Consider the following 22,188-nt stretch of genomic DNA (forward strand, 5'->3'; position numbering starts at 1 on the left):
GCGGTAAGGATATTCGGGTGACGTGCAATGGAGTATCCTTACTGCCAAGAATTAAATCGTGCTCTTTGTGGCTTTTCATGTAAAAAAGCTGCCTTTGCTTGGTGTTGGTAGGTCCTATTGCCCTTGGGGCTAGCATTGCAATCTTACCAGTCTTCAAGTTTGAAAAATAGGCTACAGTATGCAGATTGTATGCCAGGACGAAAATGTGATCCCTTGTAGACAGAAAGCTCTCCTTTAAGCGCAAAAGAATAATATTTCAAAGGGTTAAAATCTGTGTCAAAATCTATATCTAAAGAATATAATGAGAAAAGTAAACTTGGATCAATACATCCTCTTAAACGACCTCTAGACAGCTCGAGTAATTAACACTCATTCTTCAACCCAGTAATATACTCTTGACAAGAATCAAGCCTCCTGGGGATAAGAATCCATATGTAACTGCTGGTCGTTGTTGTTTATTGTTAAAATTCCTAGCGGATTTCTTTCTGAAAGACGGTAGTAATCAACCAGTCAGTGGTCTGAGAGTCTATCTCCTATGATCCTCAGTATGCTTACCAAAATGTACAGAAAGACACTCGTTTAGGCATGGTATGATCGGTGTCAAACATGTGGCAAATGTGTGGTGAGCAGATTATCACATATTAAATATTTTTGCCGAGTATGAGTCAGTGTTACTGTTGATTTGATTGAAAGCATGTTTGGGCACCTGATTTGACAATATATTTAGGGGCATATTTATGAGGAGTCAACTTGCTGCGCTACAGTGCATGATAGGGAAAAGGCAGGAATGCACTGTATTTAATATAATACAGCGCATTCCTGTATTTCCCATCTGCTGACACATAATGTGGGCACTAGCGCCAAGGGAGACTCTCTTGCACCATGGTGCAAGGGTGCCTTCATTGTAAGCAGGATTGTTTTCGTGCTGGAAGGGACACCTTCCTGTACAAAAGCAGTCCACTGAGGCATTTTCCTCTTTGTATGTGTGCTGCAGAATGCAGCACACATAGAAAGAGGAAGTAACAAGGAGAAATAAAGATATTTCTCCTCATTACACCTCACCTGGGGAGGCGTAGCATTTTGACGCATTACCAGGTCTACCAACAATGTTAAATCTGGGAATGCACCAAAATCCATTGGTGGATGCGTGGGAACACCCACGCCCCACCGATGGAATGTCTCCCTGGGGTAGAGTAACGCAACACAACGATTTGCATTCATTGCGTTACTCTAGTTCTGTCAAGTCACTCAAGGTGGCCTTGGTTGGCTTGATGAATCTAACTTAGAGTTGTACCACTCTTGCACCCTATTGCGTGGAGCAAGGGTGATGCAACTGTTTAAAAAATATACGACATAATGAGCAAATATCGTACTGTCATCTTCTTCCTTACACAAATTTCACCAATTAATTACTTGAGAAATAGTGGATGAAACATTGCTGAGGGGTAACTTTGGGAAAGCTCAAAGTCCAGAATGGACACTGTCTAAGGATCTATCTATCTATCTATCTATCTATCTATCTATCTATCTATCTATCTATCTATCTATCTATCTATCTATCTATCTATCTATGTGTCTATGTGTCTATGTGTCTATGTGTCTGTCTGTCTGTCTGTCTGTCTGTCTGTCTGTCTGTCTGTCTGTCTGTCTGTCTGTCTGTCTGTCTGTCTGTCTGTCTGTCTGTCTGTCTGTCTGTCTGTCTATCTATCTTTAATAAATATCTTTTATTCAAATGGTAATATTTCCTAAATGTTTGTAGTTATTCAACAATTTTTTGATTCACATTGAAGGAGAGTTCTTTTCTCTGCTTTGAAAGGGGCTGCTGAGATTGATATATGGGGACAAGCAGTCGTGCATAAAGGAGAGTTCTTGATCCATCCTGTGGCAAGAGGTGGGACATCAGTGCCGGACCTCTATCTTTATTATCTGATTACTCATTCACATTACTCTGAATATTGGTTTAGCACGCCAACATCCCTAACACATGTGCAGATAGAACACTTATCGGAAAAAGCTCACTCACTACACCTCAATGGGGTTACTAGCTGGGCCTGGTGGAAGATAGTGATGTAGAGTTAACACAAGATACCCTACTGACGGCCACACAAAAATAACTTGTGATTCTCTTCTTGAACCCACACTGGAGAATACTCTGTAAAAATATTGAATGGTTTGGGGATTGATGTGATGGAGGACCAGTTCCTTAGTATGCATTTGCAAGAATTGAAGGACATGGGTGGTAACACCACAATGTCGCTCCTTTTACAGTGGGATGGGAAGGCAGTCTCTCCAGATTTTCCTCAGCTCTCTCTAGAACTTACTATACTCAGTGAAATGATTCAGAAAGGTGGTAGTAGCAAGACAATTTCTTTTATGTATAGAGAGATAGTTAGCAGCAGAACAGCTCAAGAGTATGGTCTAGGAGTCTTAATTTGGTTATCCAATATAGAATGCAAGTCGGTCATAATGTTAGGAGCATTCTGTTTAAATATAAGCATAAAAGTATTCAATTCAAATTTGTCCATTACTTATATCTTACCTTCCTCTGAGAATTTGGCCATATGCCCCTGAGAATCCTATAGTGCAAAAAATGTAAGCGGAAAATGCAGCCTACCTCCAGATTACATGACACTGTTCTCTTGTGTCACAATTCTGGAAGGAGGCATTTGATTCTGCACTAAAATGGTTACAATGGTTATTGCTCCGTCCCTGTGCTGACTCTTCTTGGTGGCACTGGGAATGTTCCTCAAAGAATATGCAAATTTGTGATGGCACCACTCCTAGCTAAAAGATGAGTGCTAATAAATTGGCTGAGCATTAAGTCGCATAAGCAAACTGCTTGGCATCAGGATTTAATATATTAGAATGAGAGTGTGTCTGAGGATACAGAAACTAAACACCCTAAAGCATGGTCAAATTATTTCTGGGGGCCAATCAGATCCTGTCTGCAGCAATGTGAGGTGGACTTGGTCTTGTAAGCTTGCAATAGGTTGCGTGTCAAACTGTATCTTCTGAATGTAGGTACTCAAATTAGATACATTAAAGTTTTCTGTTGTAGCGAGGTATACCTAGGTGTTTCAGAGTGCTCACCTAATTTTGATGCACTCTGATATCAAGAAAATGTATATGGTGTAGTTAATTGTGCCTCTGTGCTTCAAGAGTATATGTGGTTAATGTACAAAACATTTAAATACAATTTTAAAATAAAACTATTATAACAAAAACATTTTCATTGTGGTATCTGGGAATTCAGTGGTGAGGTCCAAAATCCTAGACCCTCCAAATTCCCCTGTAACCCTTCCGAGGGTACTAGGGTTTGTGAATCCTGAAAACTTGTAGGCACTGGGAGAAGATATAATTTGATGCATTACAGCTGCGTTTTGGCAACCACCAATATGTATGGACTTCAGCCGTGCGCAGTGGGGGTTGGGGATCTGCAGCCACTTGACCACCACTCTCCACGCACAGCCTTTGGATATAAGAACTTAACATACGTTTTAAAAAAAATACTCAGAAATTCAATGAAAAAATAAACCTGTTATGGTTAGCTAGGTTCAATAAAAAAACTGGAAAAGTATGCCTCTGAAATTATGCAACAAGGATTGACTGCAGCCAACCCCCACTGCACTGGACAGATGGCCATATGTAGTAAGAATTGAGTGCCCACAAAAGGTTGTGTGAAATTCCCGGTCTTTGGTCAGACCCTGTGGCAGGCCCCTGCTGTGCAGAGCTAAAGTTTGTGTGCAATGGAGGTTGGCCGCTCATACAACATTTGGTGCAGCTTATGATAAAGTAAGGCCCTGATGCCAACCAGCACTGTTCAAAGCCTATGATGGTGCATAGGGTGATGGGCCCCCAAAGGCCCCATTGGGTCCAAAGGCCAGGCCCTGTGTCAAACCATTGATGCCCTTGGCCAAATGCTGTGTGTAGTAGGGGTAGGCCTTCCATGAAGGGTTAGTCTCAAGAGATGCTGTAGGCCGGGTCCTGAAACTAGGCCCTGTTGCACTCAGCTAATAGACATGCACAGCAGGGGTTAGCCACCTGTGGAGGCCCTCCGATCACGACTTCAGATCACAGCTAATGACTCCACGCAATATGGGTTGGTCACTCAAAGAAGGTTGCACACAGGGCCTGGTCTTGCAACTAACTCCCACTGCACACAGCAAAAGATTAGTCCCTCAGTGATACTTATAGGTAAAATAGCCATAACTCGCTCATCCATCATGGACTGCTTATGACCATACATAGGACATAACTCATGATATGTTAAATTACATCTATAGTAACAACACTGATGATGTCTTACGTAATTTCATTGATGCCATTACTGAAGTACCAATACTCTGTCTTTTACTATGTGCAGTGGGAGTTATACATGTGTACATATAAGTATTGTAACAGTGAAAAAAATATATATTTTTTTTCCAGTGAAAAAAACAGAGGTTACAGGGACATAATAATAATTAGGCTCGCATTTCACTTGTAAGACCAGAGAAATTCAGCAGTTATAGTTAGATGAGCTAACTATAACTTATGCCCACACAAAACACTGCTTCAGACCTACATATTACATCACTCATGACATGATCAGTGACATCACTGATGACATCTCAAATGCTAATTTGGTTCTCTTAACTCAAATATTGGAAATATTCCTTGGTGGTCTTTTTTTTTTTTTAAATCACCGTCCCCACATATCAATAATCCTTATACTTTTCTGACCTGAATGGTCCCTAATCAGGGGGATGTCTTTACAAATAAACAAGACATCTATAAACCACCTAATCATAGGAAGTCACAGAAAAAAATTAAATACACAACGAAAAGCTGAATCACTCATGCACATAGAGTTCGTGGTATTCATACATTCCTTAAGGTGCCCAGTGTACAAGCACTTGTAAAGTGAAATTCTGCTACACAACGCACAAAGGAGATCTGCAATTTCAGAAAAATAGACCATACATGTGAAACTTTTAGTGTTGACCTTGAACAGCTATCAATGCTGTGGAACTTATCTCCAAGTCACCTGATGTTGTCCACCAACTAGTATCAAGAAAGAAAACCTAAAGTACCACTATCCCACATTTACAAGCACCAAGACAGTGAATACACACATCTAAATAGAAGTATTATGCCTCCCGCCGACCAGAGTCTAAGTAGTCTTGCCTGGACCAACAGACAAAGACCGAAAGCCATCGTTAAACCCAAAATACCCTGTGTGTGTATATGAACAGAATGATTAGTCACTTGCACACCACTAATGCAGAGGCCAGTGCTGTGTGGGTTACTTCACATACACTAGGTGGAATGAAGTGAAGCAATTCAGATTTTTGTGTTGCCTTTAATGCTTTTCCTGTGACTTTCTATGACTAAATAGTTAATACATTATGCACCTTGGGACCATGTGCATGATTGAGAATGCCTGTCTCTTAATATTTCTCACGTTTACTTGGACAAAGTACACACCATTGTTACCACTCCAGTAAGAGATTAAATGTAGGCTGTATTAAGCTATGTAGGAGTGATGTGCGGCAGCAGACCACAGTAACTTTCAAAAGTGACATTTTTCAAAACAGTAATTTAATATTCATCTGGACCATCAGATTGAATTTTAATTGATTATATATTACAATAAAATGTAATCATGGTTCTAGTTAATATCAAATTGAAGTTATGACTTGTAAGGTGTTATAATGTAACCCAGTGCTTTTCTATAGGAGAGCTAGCCTTGCCACAGTAAGTAAGGATTTTTTTGCGTAGTTAATTAAAACCAGTGAAATACAACCAAGTAAAAAAAAAAGTAGGATAAAATACATAAAACCACACATAAAATAAAACGTATTGAGCAGCAGTTACATAGCGAGGGAGACGATTTGGCAATGTTCGGGATTATCCTTGCATAATAGAAGGTGTAAAAGTGTGGTGCATTGATAAGAACAAGTAAAATATTTCCCTTTGTCCTGTCCGTGGTGGGATTTGAAATTTAGAGCTCAGATAATGGGAATAAAGTGTGGTGGTTGCAAGCCCAGTTGTAGATTTTTATTTGAGATTGCTTGCTTTCGTAGAGGCTGCGCCAACTGCTGGTGGAGTGTATTTGCTGGCTTTTGCCATAATCTTTTCTACCAGCATAAGGAATGTTACCAGCCTGCAGTAGAGCTGCAGATCCTCTGCATTGAGCAGGCCAACACTACCTGTCTCCGCGTGTGGATCAATCTTGAGTTGAACTGAGGTTCAAGCAGTTGGATCCATTAATCCTTCAGTTCTCTACAGATGCAGATCAGGTGCAGGAAGTCTTCTGTGGCTGATTCGCATAGTCGACAGTAGTTTGTGCCCTTTGCCAAGGCTGGAGATGTGGAGTTGAAGGGAGTATACCCGGATGGTGTTTTAAGAACTTTTCTTTTATGTTCAATGGGTAGCCTAGTCTGAAGTATTTGTGAGGGGTAAATGATCGATAGCTGTTGATTGTCATCCCTGCATTGTTGCAGCCTAAGAATGTGGCCTTATCTTTTACCAGTGAGAGGCTTTTTATTGATTTTCAAACAAGTTTTTGAAGTTGGCATGACTGGTTGGAATGTCCCAGGCCTGAGGCAGCCCAGTGTTTTAGAGGGATTCTTGAAGAAAGTTTCTAGCAGGTGATGGGCTTCGATGCCGGAGCTCTTGCAATAAAACAGGAATCAGGGAGTTGGCAGCGGCATTCTGGATCTTGTGCCAGTAGTCTATGAATGCACCTTTGTAGGAAAGGGCCCCTTTTTGCATGGTTGCCCCAACTTTTTGCCAAATTGTTGATGTACTTTGACTGAGTGTGCCCTGGGTTCCTGCCAACCAGGTACCCAGGGCCTATGTTGTTTCTCTAAACTGTACTGATGCAAAACCTAATTAGTACTCTTTTGCCACATGTAAGTCCCTTGTAACTGGTACCATAGGTACCAAGGACACTGTGGTCAGGGAAGGCCTATTAGGGCTGCAGCACAAATTGTGCCACCCTTAGTGGCCCTGTACTTTTACACATACACACTGCCTTTGCCAGCTGCATGTTTTGGTGCAGAACAAAGTGAAGAGTTGACATGGCACACATCCCTATGTGCCATGCCTACAAGCCACTGCCCTGTCATAGATAAGCCACCCCTTTAGCTGGATGCACTATACCAGTGGTGAAGGTACAGGTGTATGAGCCATGTACCCCTACAGTGTCTAAGCCAATTCTTAGACATTGTAAGTGCAGTAATGCCATTAAGAGTATATGGTGCTGGCCGTTTGTCACTACAAACTCCACAGCACCATAATGGCTTTACTAAAAACTGAGACATTTGGTATCAAACTTCTCAGCACATTACACCCACACTGATGCCAGTGTGGGAATTAATGAAAAATGCACTCAGAGAGCATCTTAGCGATGCCCCCTGTAAAACGACCGAACTCTAGTGTCCTGGCTGAGTTGCTCCTCAACAGCTTCCACCACCTGACATGTTTCTCTACCCCTGGGTCTAGAAATGATGTACATCCTGGGATGAGGTGCCAAGCCTCCTTCCTCTGGATGGACAGGGTCCATGAAGAGGAAGCGTCAAAGGCTTGCTGCCTTTGTGAGCTTCCCCCAGCCATTTGCTGCTCCCAGCAACTGGTTCTGATGCCCACTTTGGGTAGGAGAATCGGTGGGGAAACCAGGTAAGGAGAAGAGGTGTGCCCACCTTTGCCAACCACACCCCTCAGGTGGGGGAGGCAAGGGGAAGCACAACTCTTAGCACCTGCCATCTTGCAGATGGGAGGACCCAGCCAACCAGAGTGAGGCATATGCCCCTTCACACTTGAAGGGGGTGGCATAATAGGAGGTGCACCCACCCCAAGGAAGGGACCCATTGGTCCCGACCATTACCTACCTATAACACCCCTAAATCTAGTACTTAGGAACAACACTGAAACTTGCCTCCTCGGACACGATCAGACAAGAAGAGAGAAGAAGGACCGAAGAGGCTGTGCTGAACTGAGAAGAGGAGGACGCCCACTCACTTGGCCTTAGCCCTTCCGGCCTCTCCCTACCTCGAACCTCCTCTATCAAAATCCCAGCATATTCTGCAGCCAGCAGCCCCCAAGAACCTAAAGGACCTGCCCGGCCTTCCCAAACCAAGACTTGGTCTCCAATTAGCACTGGATTTGGACACAGACAGACTCTGGCTCCAGTCAAATCTGCGAGTCTGCACCACTCTGCTCCTGACGCCCATGGCCCGAGTTCAAGGGCCCTGGTGATCTTGACCTGAGATCTGGTGATCTCTGACCTGCTTTGAATCTCCAATTGACGCCTGCAGCCCCTTTCTGGAGGATCCCCCAACCGCGACAGGATCTGGTAAGGAAAACCTGATGTCTAAAGACACCCTTACACCCCTTCACCTGACATCTCACAGCCTTGGGTTGCCCAACCGACGGTGTCCCAGCATCCTCAGGCATCCCAAATTACCTCTCCAACAGCTGGTCACCTCCAGAAGATCTTCCTCTCTGAGCCTACAGTGTTTGTTGCAACTGGAGAGTCCACATTGAAATTAACAGGGCACCTGATGCCAAACCAGCACCTTGCACCCAGCCGCCCCTTTGCCGCTGTGGGTGCACTTTGTGTGCTAAGCCAGATTCCCCTTTGCCCTGAGCCTAACAACAGGAGCGTTTCTCCCATAACCTTGTGGCCTGGCCGTGAGCAGCCACCAACCCGAGGCTCCCTATCCCCTATAGGAAAACATTGGACCTCAGCACTCTTCACCCGGCCGCCCTAGTGCCACTGAGGGTGCTTCGAGAGTGCATCCTTGACCCAGGGGGAACCCTGGTTCTAACCCCGGTACACCAACTCCAAAACCTAAGTATTTACCATTAATCCGATAACACTATTTCCTCCCATAGGTTGCATTGACTGCTTTTCTTTGAAAATTCTTCTAAGTGTGGAGTTGGTTTGTATAAAAACATAAAAAACGGCCCATGTGAAAAAAAGTGAATTACTTACCTTTTGTCTAGGAGATGTCTCAGTGTGATATCTAGGCATATTACACTGATTAGCAAAAGTAACTAGAAAAGAAATCCAAGAAGTAATGTGTGGTGTAATCTACAAAGTAACTGAAAATTAATTCTGATTAGTGACTTACCTGTAAATCAACCAACTGCATTTGAACTTGCATTCAACTGTAATTTACTGCATAAATCTTGCAAAGTATTAGTGCACTAACCAGCACCAGGCCTCGCTTAACAAAATAATATTTTTATACAAACAAAATTGGTCTGAGTTCAGTCTTTGAGTGTGTGACATCATTTCTTGCCTGAGTGGGTACAATACATATTTAATACTACCCTCTGATAAAGCCCACACTACCACAAATAGAGAGTAAGGTATTATGTACTTTAGCCTCTGCCTACCTTTGGGGTTCTACTGGACTCTGGGCACACTATACATTACTTTGGTAGACTATATACAGAGTCAGCTTCCTATGACCTTGCCTTGTCAAGTACTGTTTCGTTTGGACGAACTCTAACCAAATATGTGCCGCCGAAGAGTAGTTTGGAATGCTGAATATGAGTCTGTAAGCCTTAACTAGTGCATTGTCTAGAATCTTAGCATCTCTGTCTCTCAGGGCTTTGCTTCCATGGGTGATTGCTGGTAGGGTTTTTGATCAAACTACCTAGAGTAGAAGTGTCAGCATTGGACCTGTCAGCTTCAATTTGATATTCCTCAGCATCACTGTCAGGTCAATCCGTTTTCTTTTGCTCACCTCCTTGTGCATGGTGAACTGGCCCCCTTGTCGATTTCTATGCCTAGGTACTTGTTTGCTATTTCAAGGAACAATGGTCCCAAACAATTAGCGGATAATGAAAAAATAAATATAGATCAAAATTGAAATCCATATAATCTGTCCAGCCGGACAGGGTTTAATAACACAATTAGAAGTATAGTCAGTCAATCTCATACAATATCAAAGTGGAACACAGCCTGTGTCCTACTAATGTATAGAGACAATAATGACATTTACGAACAAGTGAGACAAGAACGGACAGTCTGCATACAATCCAAGTTTTGCAGACAATTGCAAGAAGTACACTTTTGTGATTTAACCAGTAATACAATCAAATCATCAAGTGTGAATTGTCGACGGCGTTTCGACCCCCTTTAAGGCATAGCGGGATCATCATCAGGACATTTAAAATCCATGCCTCAATGGTATGAGGTGTTCAAATCTCGAAGGATTGAACAAGAATTACGGGATAGTAAAAGAAGACCACAGGAGCCGTTCTATTTGATACGGGGGACGTGATAGTAACCCCGGGGATATATGCCGGTCAATTCCACAATGGGATTCTGGTGCCGCGTAGAGCCGTTACTCGGGTGAAAGCACCCAAGCTCCCTTACCTATTGCTCCTTTGGGTACCCTTGTTCTTTATAACAATAGGTACTTGTTTGCTGCGGTTTGGATCCAGGAGTTCCCAGATATCAGGCAGGGGGTATCTTCTTGCCACTGTTTTTGGTAGTTGATTTTGTCTTCTCAAGATTTACTTCCAGGAAGTTCTCTTCTGCGAATGGCTGCATTGCATTAAGGAGAAGTTGCCTACCCCTCTGTGTGTAGCTCGCCAGGACCACATTGCCCAAGTATAAAAAACTGGATAGAATTGTGTGCCCCAGCCTATGGGCATGCGAATAGCTAGAGTTGAGAATCTGCATGAGGTCCGCCATGTAAAGGTTTAATAGTGTGGGGGAGAGCACACACCCTTGTTTTAGCACGTTGGTGGTTGGCACTCGCCTGGAGAGGTGAGTGCTCTCGCCCAGTTTCACTTGCACCGAGGTGTCTGTGTGGAGTAGGATCAGCATGTCCAACAGTGGTCGAAGGACATTTACGGTCAGAAAGTTTTCTCCAGAGCCAAGCGCGGTCTATGTTATCCAATGTGCCATATTGCCTTAAATATGGCACATTCCTGCCCTTTTTCTGTCAAGCAGTGCAGTGCATCAAGGTGACTTCCTCAAAAATGAGGCCCTAGCAATCAATCAGGAGAGATTCATGTATTCATTTAATTTGCAGACCGCATTTTCATTCCTTGCAAACCCACACCTCTTAACCCCTTCCATGCTGATGACGAACCCCAGCCGTCACGCTCCACGGTGCTCGTGTGCTGATAATAATAATAATAATAAAGGGGCTTGTAAAGCGCATGGTGACACCATCCCGGCGTGTCCCCGCGCTGTGGAGAAAAAGTCAGGGCCAGGAAGGGGACTTACAGGGAGAACAGATGGGTTTTCAGAAGTTTTCTGAAAGTGGTCTCTGAATCCGCTAGTCTGATGCTCATGGGTAGAGAGTTCCATTCCTTGGCGGCAATTACACGAAAGGAACAACCACCCATTCTGGCTTTCTTGATACGGGGAATTTTAAGCAGTCCAGTTCCCCCAGAGCGGAGATTTCTGTTAGGCTCATAGGGGATAGCCAGATCAGTCATGTAGGGGGGAGCTTTTTGTGAGATGATCCTGTAGCACATTAGGAGTGCTTTAAATAGGACTCTCTTTTTTATGGGAAGCCAGTGCAGAGTGGCTAGGGCTGGTTTGGAGGCTGCTCTTTTAGGAAGTCTAAGGACTAGGCGTGCTGCTGTATTTTGGAGTACTTGGAGTCTCCTGATGTTTTTTTGCGTTGTTCCGAGCAGAAGCACATTGCCATAGTCTATCCTCGAGGTCAATAGAGCTTGGGTCATAGTGCGCCTAGCTTCAAGAGGAAGGAGGTCAAGGGTACGGTTTAGGGTCTTCATGACCCCGAAGCATTTTCCTACCACTTTGTGCACATGGCTGTCATAGGAGAGTCTGGGATCCACCCAGATTCCCAGATTCTTGGCTGCTTTGCAGGGGGTGGGTAACGGCCCCAAACATGATGGCCACCACTCCTTGGTCCAGCTCGTGTCCCTGCCTCCAATTACCAGAACCTCCGTTTTTGAGCCATTTAGCTTCAGGCAGTGCTGGGTCATCCATCCTGCCAGAGCCTGCATGCAGGTTTTAAAATTGTCTGCCTATTCGTTTGTTTACCGCACAGCGGCGGAAACAGCCCAGCATGGAAGGGGTTAAACGTTAGCGGTTATTTTAAAATGTATATTTTCTTGCTTGAAACGCAGAACGTTCTTGCTAGGTTCTTAATACTTTGTAGATCTACTACATTTTGCCCTGATCAAAAGAGGCTAACTTGTGGCTATCACGCTGGTGAATTTAAACTATTGATTGGTGACTTGCGGAACTAGAACTTAGATACATTTTTGAATGTTTTAGAATTTTTTCCAACCTTGATCCAGGTAAAAAGATATTTTGTCCCTCTCTCTATAACGTTCAGAAGTGCCCAGACAAGTATGAATGCTGTTTAAAGTCTCTATAGCGAAGACATCCATTTTTGAAGGCTGGCATGTGCCCAGCATTTGTCACAATATCCGTCATTCGAACTTCCCATGAGAGCCTGAAAACAAAAACTTCAGATCTAAATTGATCCTTTTAAGTCACCATCCTGACATCATTGTTGCTTGGATACCTAATCCTCAGTGACAAATATAAATGCGATTGTTTTGTCTTATCTTGACAATTCTATGTAAAATGTGGGATTATAATTGAGATAAGGGTGTTGTTTTACTTCTAATCAGATTTCAAAACCCAGTTTCTACATCATGGTGTTATGGGAGAATAGGCGAGTCGTGCTACACTGTATACGCATAAGATGCCTAATGATGCAAAACTGCTATCAGCCCATCAATTAAACAACACTATGAAGGACCTAAATTTCAACAAATCACATTCACAGGTATTTCAGCTCTGTGAGGAAAAAGGATCAATGGCTAAAGGAATGGAGGGGCATATTACCAAGCAATAGCGATAATTATCGCTATTGCTTGGTAAGAGACAAAAATGTACCGCAGAGCTGCGGCGATTTTTACCTCAAATAAACCTTGGTATTACCAAGGTTTATCGCAAATGCGATAAAAATCGCCGCAATGCATGAATATCGCTGAAAAGTCCGCGATATTTATGCATTACCGAGCTAATGCTCTTAGCCATGTTATCCACCTCCCATTGGATAACATGGCTAAGAACTGCTCAGGGCAGGTGTTAGCTTTTGGAGATATTCGCGCTTAGCGCGAATATCTCCAAAAGTTGGTAATAGGAGATAGCGATGTTAGCGACTGTTTTCAGTCGCTAACATCTTGGCACGCCCACTTTGCATGTCATTAGTGATAAATATCACTGACATGCAAAGGGGGGCCCAAGATGGTCGCTATCTCCTACTAGCTGTCGCTAACTGGTGTTAGCGACAGCTAGGTAATAGGGAGATAATTTTATCTCCGCTTTCTTGGCTTTTAAAGCCAAAAAAGCAGAGATAAACCCCCTTGATAATATGCCCCGGAGTTTTTTTAAATGCGATCATTTCCCACTTTGTCTTACTTTTTGTGCATACCGCGCAATGCAACATTTTAGCAGCTTCTTAACATTTGTGAAAGGAAATGAGTGAGGGTGTTCATAACAGCTGCCAAGGAGGGTGAAGGTAGCAATTTAGCATGTGTTTATCAGAAGGTGTAGGCTTTTTCAAGCCTTTTGATATCAGGTAGATTCATCAAAGACCCGTTTTGCGAGTCTGTAATAGCGATTCATAAGGAATTGCTATTACAGACTCGCAAAACAGGATTCATATAGGAATCCCAAAATAAAATGCGATTCCTACACATTCCTTATTTGCGACTTGCAAATTGCTAATCGCAAATAAGGAATAACTCCCCATTCATTCCTAAAGGGCCTAAAGGCCCATAGGAATGAATGGGGAGTATTCCTTAATTGCGATTTGCAATTAGCGAATCGCAAATAAGATAGCGATTTCAAGGGTGCCAGGGGTGTCTAAAGGACACCTTGTAGCACCCCTGAAATGCAAATTTACACAGGTGTTGCGCACACACATGTCCAAAGGACATGTGTGTGTGTAACATGCAACAGAGAAAAATGCACTAAAATGCTTTTTTCTATTTTTTCGCTATTTACCACGAAGTCAGACTTCGTGGTAAATAGCGACCAAATATTGCGAATTCACAATTTCAAATTGGTTCATGAATTATATTTAAGGAATCTCTAATGGAGATTCCTTAAATCCAATTCCTCGTAAATATGCAATTTCACAAATAGCGATTTCTGCATTTGGGATGATGAATCCCAAATGCAAAAATTGCACTCGCAAAGGGTCAGATTCTCAGAATCTGGCCCTTTGCGAGCGCAATTTAGCTTCATGAATCGGGCTGATATAGTTCGAGAATTTAAAATATTCTATGCAAAATGTTGGTTTCTGGAATGCTTCCTATTCACAGTAAAATTGTCAATTTTTTCAGGCATCTGCTTTTTTTTGGTCCAGCTCTAGGTGGCCCACAAATGCTGCTGCCTTAAGTTATTTATAAAATCGCTAAGCTTGCTTATATGTACTTCCTAAAGTCCACTTGTGGCATAGTGCCCATGGGCTAGTGTTCCATGAGGATTAGCATTGAAGGTGGAGCAGACACCTTCCAAAGGATGTGTAATGCACCATATGGGGTAAAGTCTGTTTGGGTAGCTAAAGTGAGGCGTCAAGATAGTTGGTACAGAACCATTAGTTTTGAAAGATAGCTGTGCGGATTGCACCAACCACATTAGGAGGGAAAGGGTCAGAATTAACGGTACAGTAATGTCAACCAGCAGCTAGGCTTTCAGCAATCTTGAAGCCCAGTTTTTTGCTGAGAAGTTACACTGCTGCTCCTTGAAATGATGACTTGAACATCGAAGAAGAGGTCAGGGACTGATTTTAAAGCTCAACAATGCACATTCAGATAAACTTTGTCTTTTGAATGCTATAATACTAGCATTGGCACTATTGATTATGGGTGGGCGAATAATTACGCTCCGGCAGCAAAGTTCGTGGAGTTTTGCCCTCTACGTGTTCCGCTTGGAGTGCAGAATTCTAGCAAAACTCCACCAACTGCTGTGTGGCGAGCTCAAACGAGAATTTGCATCGCCTAGCATGATTTTTCGGATGCTACAACACCTCCCTGCGAGATTTCTCAATGGGGGCGGTCGCAGCAGGTCACGACTGTTCATGTTGAGAAACCTGCCGCTCGAGTAAAAAATCTACTTGAGTAGCAGAAAGAAGCAGTGCCCTGTAGCGCGTCATGAGAGGCTGTTTGCACTGATGTTCCAGTGCGGAACAAGCTACAGGTGCAAAAAATCAGCCGAGCAGAGCGACATGCCAAATTTTGCCCTCTCCCGGAACTCCACGGTATCTCGCACAGTTTTTAGGTAGCTCCGCGGAATTCCAAGGCGTGAATCTCTGCAAGTTTCGCCAACCCCTGTTATTGTCTTCTCTTGCCCAGGATTTATCTCTAATCAACAGAGGTGCTCCAGGGATTATCACAACACCTTCCTCTGTTCCCTGCCACTGACTGGATCGGATAATGTTCTTGGATACTTAAACAGGGCAGTCACCACAGTCCACATTAGGATGCAATTCTGTCATGTCAAATACATTCATTGTGGCTGGAGGATAAAAGAGATTGATGGTACGTTATCGGACCTGCCTTGTGCTGGCGTGACTTTAACAGCTTGGACTGTTGATATGTAGCTGTGTGTGCTGGACTTCAACTTTTGTATGCATTTCTTAAATATTTTATATAAAGCGATACGTTTCTCTTTTTCATCATTTTAGAGTTCTCAAGAGGCCAGCCAGTGAAGAATAGGCCTCAAACCGAGTAGTTTCAGCCCTCTGATTTGAATTAACGGCATTGCACATCCTTTGCCCTTGGATTGCCAGAGACCAGCCCAACCCCCTTTTCTCAAATGTTTAAAAGCTTTTTTGGGGGTTTGAGATATACACTCGCTGAGCATAAGACCCTGTGGAAATCATAATAAGGTACACATTTCTATGCTAAACGGCTCCTTTTTTCCAGCGGGAAATAAGTACAGGATCTTTAAACTTAATCCTCTGCAGGTGCTTAGGCAGGTTGAAGCGTATTCACAAAAGTTGGTTTTGAAGCATTCACAGCCTTTAAATTAAGTTTTCATGGCAATCTGGTGTAAATAATATTAGAGAAGCCTAAAAGTCTTAAGGAGCTGTGTTAAAGTGTACACTTGAATGATGAAAAAACAGCATAATAGAATGTTTCCTACGACAGACCCGAAAGCACGATGTACTCTCTTCACACTCGTTTAAAAAATTGCCATTAAGTGACTAGAGACAGTATCCAGAAGTCTTTGAATTTTCCTCACAGTGAAACCTAGAAAGTCAGAATCCATTTTAGCACTGGTTATTTAGCGAAACATGTTGTATGTTTTTTTTTAATGGTGCACCAAGGTAGGTATATTACAAGCAGAAGGTGAGGTGTATTATCAGTTTGCTGGCGAAGAACGCGAAATAAAAAAAATTAAATAAGATATTGACTTATCAACAAAATGTGATCACGCACATCAAGATGAAAGCATCTTACTAACACTCCCACTCATCCCGATGAGTCTATTACCTCCTCGTAAGTCTTCCTCGCCCCCTGAGTTACATAGTGAGCTTTAGCTCCACAACAGAACCCTCCAAAGCAAAAAGAAACCACCTCCCACCCCCTCCCAACATGGCCGACCAGTCCCACCTGACCTCTATAAGAGGCGGACCGGCCCAACCAACAGCCTGTTTTTTTTGTTCTGCGCGATTCTCTCCAAAGCGCTGTTCAGGTAAGATGGGCCGGCGTGAGCTGGCCCTGGGGTTTAGGGTGGAGGACCTGCTCTAGCGGTCTCGAGTGCCTTATGCCTAAATAAAGACCCCCCCCCCTCTTCCTTCCCCCGGTCCTATGGGGCCGGTTAGGTGCTGCTCTAGCGTGCCAGGGGTTTACAGGGGGGGGGGGCGGCCGGGGTTGTGGGGTGTTTGGTCATTCCCTTGTATCCCCAGGTCGTTACTGATGGGCCCTGGCCACTCTGTGGGCTTTTGGGGTCCAGCGCAGCAGACACCCATCGTGTGAATTACCCCTGGGCTCGAGCTGCTGCCCTGTTACGGCCGGTCTGCCTGCAGTTTTTCATTCTCACTGTGGCTGCGGTGCGGTTTGTGATTGTATGCTAATTGACGGTTGGGCTGGCTTGTCAGGTCAGTTCCGCCTCTCTCTGCTGTGTTTGGTGCAGATGGCGCTCTGCCTTCTTTCCATGGGGGAAGAGCTGGGATAGCTCAGTCAGCTTGGTGAAAGACAATGTATATTAATCGCATGCTGTTTTCAGCTGCGAGCGTGTACGCTGACAGACCCTGCTGTGAGTTGGGCGTTCGTCGGTAAACTTTCGAAATGCCTGGTTTCGAAGGCATAGCCGGCACTGGGCTTTCACGGCGTCCGTTATGAGCATAGCTCAGTGGTAGTGCACGACGGGCTGGCCTGGCCTGGGGCGGCGGCGCTTCGGCAGGAGGAGAGTCTCACAGCGGGTGGTTCCCGGCTTCTGTGCTGGGAGTCGCTGGAGCTCCGCATGGGGCCCCCTGGACAGCTGACTCGGTCTTACCTCGCATGTCGGCGGGGGCTCCGCGGTCCGGGTCCGGAGGCTCTCCTCGGGATTCTCTGGTGCACCGACCCGTCCTGGCGGCGCTGGGCGCTGCCGCCTCCCTCCATAAAAGTTGGGCCCCTACGGGCCGCGGCGGTTGGCCGGGCGGGTGTTTACTCTGAACGCTGCCCGCCCCTCGGGGGCGGGGTTTGATTGCCTCCAGGTGCGAGGGGCAAATCCGATGATTCTGTCATCGGTCTGGCACGGCATTTTCCGGCAGGTTTGGACGCAGCATGCACGGCGCGGCTCGTTCCTCGGTGTGGCCTTTTTCCAACCTAGGAGCTATGGCTCAAAGGTAAGGCTTGTGCCTTTGGTGGGGACAACCCTCACAGGCCAGGGTTCGAATCCTGCCAGGGCTGTAGAAGTGTCCCAAGGTGGGATATTTTCAAACAGTGAAATTTTTAAAAAGCGCGAGGTCAGTACCGTTTCGCAAATGTTGTGTGGTGTCCGGCCCCGTGTTGGCGGACTGTAGCGTGCAACACAGGGGTGGTGTTCGTGTTGTTACTGTGGATATTACTGTATGCACTTATAACTTGGCTTCTCTGTGCACTCCCTGGACAGTGAGTCCCATGGCTCAATCGATTGCGCGCGTTACTTGTACAGCAGTACTTACACTGAACCATGCCGAGGTTGTGAAGTGGAGAAGTGTGGCTCAATGGTTAGGGCGGGACCCTGAGGCTAAGGTCTAGCCCGGGACCAGGGTTCTAGTCCCCGCCTCGGCGGGCCTTGGGCTCGAAAATTCACCGAACCTGATAATCTCGGCTCGGTGCCTCTTCCATTGAGGGAGTCACACTTTGCAACTCCACGACGCTGTGGATGCCTGGCCTCCACGTTCGGATCCCGTTGGTCTGTTTTTTTCCCCCTCTGGCGCCCTGGCTCGCCCTGGGCCGTCTGGTTGCTCCGGACTCGTGTGTGTTTGGAGGGCTGGGTGGCGGTGCCTTCTGGTCTCCTTGGGGAGGCGGGGGATTCCTTCTGCGCCATCGGCGGGGTCTCCCTGTTTGGCGGCACTAGCCCTTCTGATCGGGCGCGGCGGGGGCCCTGGTCCCCTCCTCGCCTCATCTGCCTCTCGCCCAGGGGGTCGTGTGCGTCCCCGGTCCTGGTGTTTCTCGCCTCGGTGCCTATTCCACTCCTGGTGTCGCGTCCTGCGGCTCTGGGCAATGGCTTGTCTTTTTTCCACAACGGCCCCCTCCAGGCGTCAGAGGCCTGACCTCCACCTTGGAGGTGTCCGGGGTAGGACGCCTCGGGGAATTGGCCAGGAGGATGTCCACATCGGCGTTCGTGCGAGCGCCGTGGGCCCTTGCGGAGATGTTGTGTGCTGTGGCGTGTTGCGCTTCGGTGCAGTTTGGAAGGGCCCCTACGCGGGGAGGTCACGCAAGGGCGTGATTCGTTCCGCGTTGGGCGTGACTTTCCCTCTGCCAGCGGCAGTGGTGTGTCCCGGGGTTTCTCGGGGTAGGATCTCTGCGCAGGTCTCCTGACTCCCTTCCTCTGCCTGCGTCCGTTGTGAGGGGCGTTGGGGGCGGGGGCTTTGTCGCCTTTCCCACTCGGTTGGCCGCAAGGATGGCTCGGCCGTCTGGTCTGGCTGCGTCCTTGTCGGCGGTATAGGCGTGTGTCCCACTCGGGCTGTCTCCGGTCTTTTCTTTGGGGCCCGCTCCCCCGGGCGCGGCCTTCCTTCGGACTCCCCGTCCGCCTGTGGGTGTGGTCGTCCCGCCCTTGCAGGGGTGGGGCCCTTCGGCCTTTCCACCCGTAGTCAGTCTTCACGGGGTGCTTTCGTATTGACTTTCGGGCCCGAGTGACGGCTCTTCCCGACCCGTCCTGGGACGTGGCTGTCCCGGTCCTTGGGCTCGGGGATTCCCCCGTGGGTGTGGCTTCACGTCTGGCGGTGTCTCTCACCCGTCGGCCCCCTGACCTATGTACGGTGGTCCCTTCGGTCCTCGTATCGGGCTTGTCCTCCTTCGGGGGGCGTGTGCCTGGCCCCGGTACTTCCCTCTGGTTCATTCAGGGGGGCGGGGGGGGTGGGCGTCCGTTGGCGCCCGGTCGTTTGGGGGTCGGTGGGATCTCCTGCGGTCACACAACTCCTCGTGCTTCGGGGATTGCTGTAGGTCCTCCTGGCCGGACGTCGTTTTTCTGTGCTCGCTTCGGCCGCACATTTACTATGATTGGGGGGCTTTGGGTCCCCAGGTCTTGGTCGGGTCGAGCGTCCTGGTGATGTGGGCGTCCCCCCGGGGTCCGGCTAGGTGAAGGCGGTTCGACGGAGTCGGTTCTATTCCTTCGCTGCCTGGTCTCGTCCTGCACCGGTGGTGTTTCGACGCCTGGGGCCTCGGCTCGGGCTGCCTCCGGTGCCTCTGTTCACGGAGGGGGACTCGGTTCTCCTGCCCGGGTTCTACTCCTCCTTCCGGGGCCTTGTGGTTGCCCGGCCTGTCGCTTGGCATTTTCGGTCTGTGGTACGCGTTTCCCCCGTGCCCTCTGATATCGCGGCTGGATCCGCTTGGGCAGGGCCAGGGTGCTCCTGGGTGCTCGCCTCGGCAGCGCTTGGACTTCGTTGGTACGTGGCAGTGTAGAGGTGCCTGGCACCCGCGCGTGGTTGACACGCAAGTCGTGGTGCGTTCCGGTTTTTGGTTCCCGGCGGGGTCCGCCGCCCCGGGTGCCCTCGCCTTTTACGAGCTGGCGGTTCGGGCCTCCTGGCCGATCCCGGATCTTCCCGTACCGTGGTTGGGTCCCCCGCTCTCGGAGTCGGTGTTGGGCCGGCTCTTTTCGGCGGGCATGCCTCCTTCGGCAGGCCTGGTTCTTGAGCGGATGTCGCTGCTTGCTCGGGGTTGCTCTTCTGGGGTGATGGTTTCACTGCTGGGTGCCCGCGGGTCTTCCGCGTTCTCTTCCTGTGCCCCGCACGGGGCGGCCTTCTCGCGTTGGCGCGGTCGGCTGGGTGCTGTCCCCGCATCCGTGGTCCCGGTGCTCGCTTCGGCAGCACATATTCTTAATTTGGACCTATCCGGAATGGTTTCGTATGACCCCTGCGCTAGGAGGACACGCAGATTCGTGAGGCGTCCCATATACGTGGCCCCTTCTTCCCTGTGGGCCCGGTGGGCGGCCTTGCGGGCCTTCCACTGTCCGGTGTTCGACGGGCTGGTTCCCTGGTGGCTCGCTTGGCTCCGGTGTTGTTTTTCCTTCGCCCACGGACGCTCTGCCGGTCTCCCCCTTGGGTGCTCGCTTCGGCAGCACATATACTAAATTTGGATCGATACAGGGTAGATTAGCGTGGCCCCTGCACGAGGGTGTCACGCACATTCGTGAAGCATTCCATATGTGTTCTCTCTCTCGTTCTACGAGCTCTTGGGGTCCGCCCCTTTGGGCCCCTGCCCTCGGTGGCTTTACGGTTCCTCACCTTTTAGGTGGTTGTTCCCTGGTGGCAGTGGTGGCTGCTGGGCGGTTGGGCGTGCGGGGGTCGTACCTCCGCTCCCCTCCATTCTTGCGGGGTTTGCCGGACATGGTTGTTCCTCCGACATGTCCCCCGTGTCCTTCCCGGGGTTCCTTCCCTGGGGTCCCGGGCTCGGGTGGTGTCTTTGCCGCCGTTTTGCCCTGCCGACGAGGTTCCTCCCTCGTCCGTGCTGGTTGTTCGGCGTGCTGTTTTGGCTTCTCTTGGCCGCACGTCTTTCCTTTCCCGGTGGGATGGCCTGTGGTGTGTCTTTGGCCCGGTTCGTTCGGGCCGCTAGCCCTCTTTCCACCTTGGTTCGCTGGCTTCCACAGGCTGTCCTCCTTTCCTACGCTTCGCTGGGTTCGGTGGATCCGGCGGGGGTCCAGGGTCGGTCCACGGGGATTGGCTTGGTGTCCTGGGCCCCCTTCAGGGTGTCTCCTCTGTGGAGATTTGTCGGGCGTCGGCGGTGTCGTCCCCCGCCTTGTTCGTGGGACTCTTCGGTCCCGGGGGACTTCGCTGGGGCTGTTCGGAGTGCAGGTGCTGCGGCTCCTGGCTGGCCTACTTTCTCTTTATATCTTGATTTCAGGTTTCCTGTGATCCCTGTTTTCTTGTCGTTTATTCTACTTCAACCTTGGGTTGGTTTCTCTGCATCACCGTGTGGTGTTGTTCTTCTGGTGGTCAATGAAGCCTTGTTGGCTTGGGTATTTGCTCACTATGTAACTCAGGGGGCGAGGAAGACTTACGAGGAGGTAATGCCCCGGTTACTTACCGGTAATCTTCATTACTCCGAGTGTAGTCTTCCTCGCCACATGAGTTCCCTCCCCCCCTCCCTGTCTGGCTATCGGCTTCATTGTTTGCTTGGTAGATCAGGCTGTTGGTTGGGCCGGTCCGCCTCTTATAGAGGTCAGGTGGGACTGGTCGGCCATGTTGGGAGGGGGTGGGAGGTGGTTTCTTTTTGCTTTGGAGGGTTCTGTTGTGGAGCTAAAGCTCACTATGTAACTCATGTGGCGAGGAAGACTACACTCGGAGTAATGAAGATTACCGGTAAGTAACCGGGGCATTAACTCCTTCCACAGCCCTCATTGGGAATTAGAAGCGTCACCAGTTCAATGGGTCCACGGCCTATCAGGTGGTTTAGTAAAGCCACACAAGGCCACCTTGCTTGGCCCTAAGTGGCTTGATAAATCCAGAGTGAAGCAACACAGTGAAAATCATTCGATTGCATTACTCT

General features: G+C 47.6%; 2 non-coding genes across 2 annotated transcripts; both read left to right on the forward strand.

Annotated features, from left to right (window-relative positions):
• Positions 1–20,494: 20,494 nt before the first annotated feature.
• LOC147724002 (U6 spliceosomal RNA) lies at positions 20,495–20,601 on the forward strand. Its single transcript, XR_015295408.1, has one exon. It is a non-coding gene; the product is annotated as a U6 spliceosomal RNA (small nuclear RNA).
• Positions 20,602–20,745: 144 nt separating this feature from the next.
• Positions 20,746–20,852, forward strand: LOC147724003 (U6 spliceosomal RNA). The gene has a single exon (XR_015295365.1). It is a non-coding gene; the product is annotated as a U6 spliceosomal RNA (small nuclear RNA).
• Positions 20,853–22,188: the final 1,336 nt, after the last annotated feature.

Source organism: Lissotriton vulgaris, chromosome 4_1 (assembly GCF_964263255.1).
Source record: "Lissotriton vulgaris chromosome 4_1, aLisVul1.2, whole genome shotgun sequence".
In the NCBI taxonomy this organism is placed as follows: Eukaryota; Metazoa; Chordata; class Amphibia; order Caudata; family Salamandridae; genus Lissotriton; species Lissotriton vulgaris.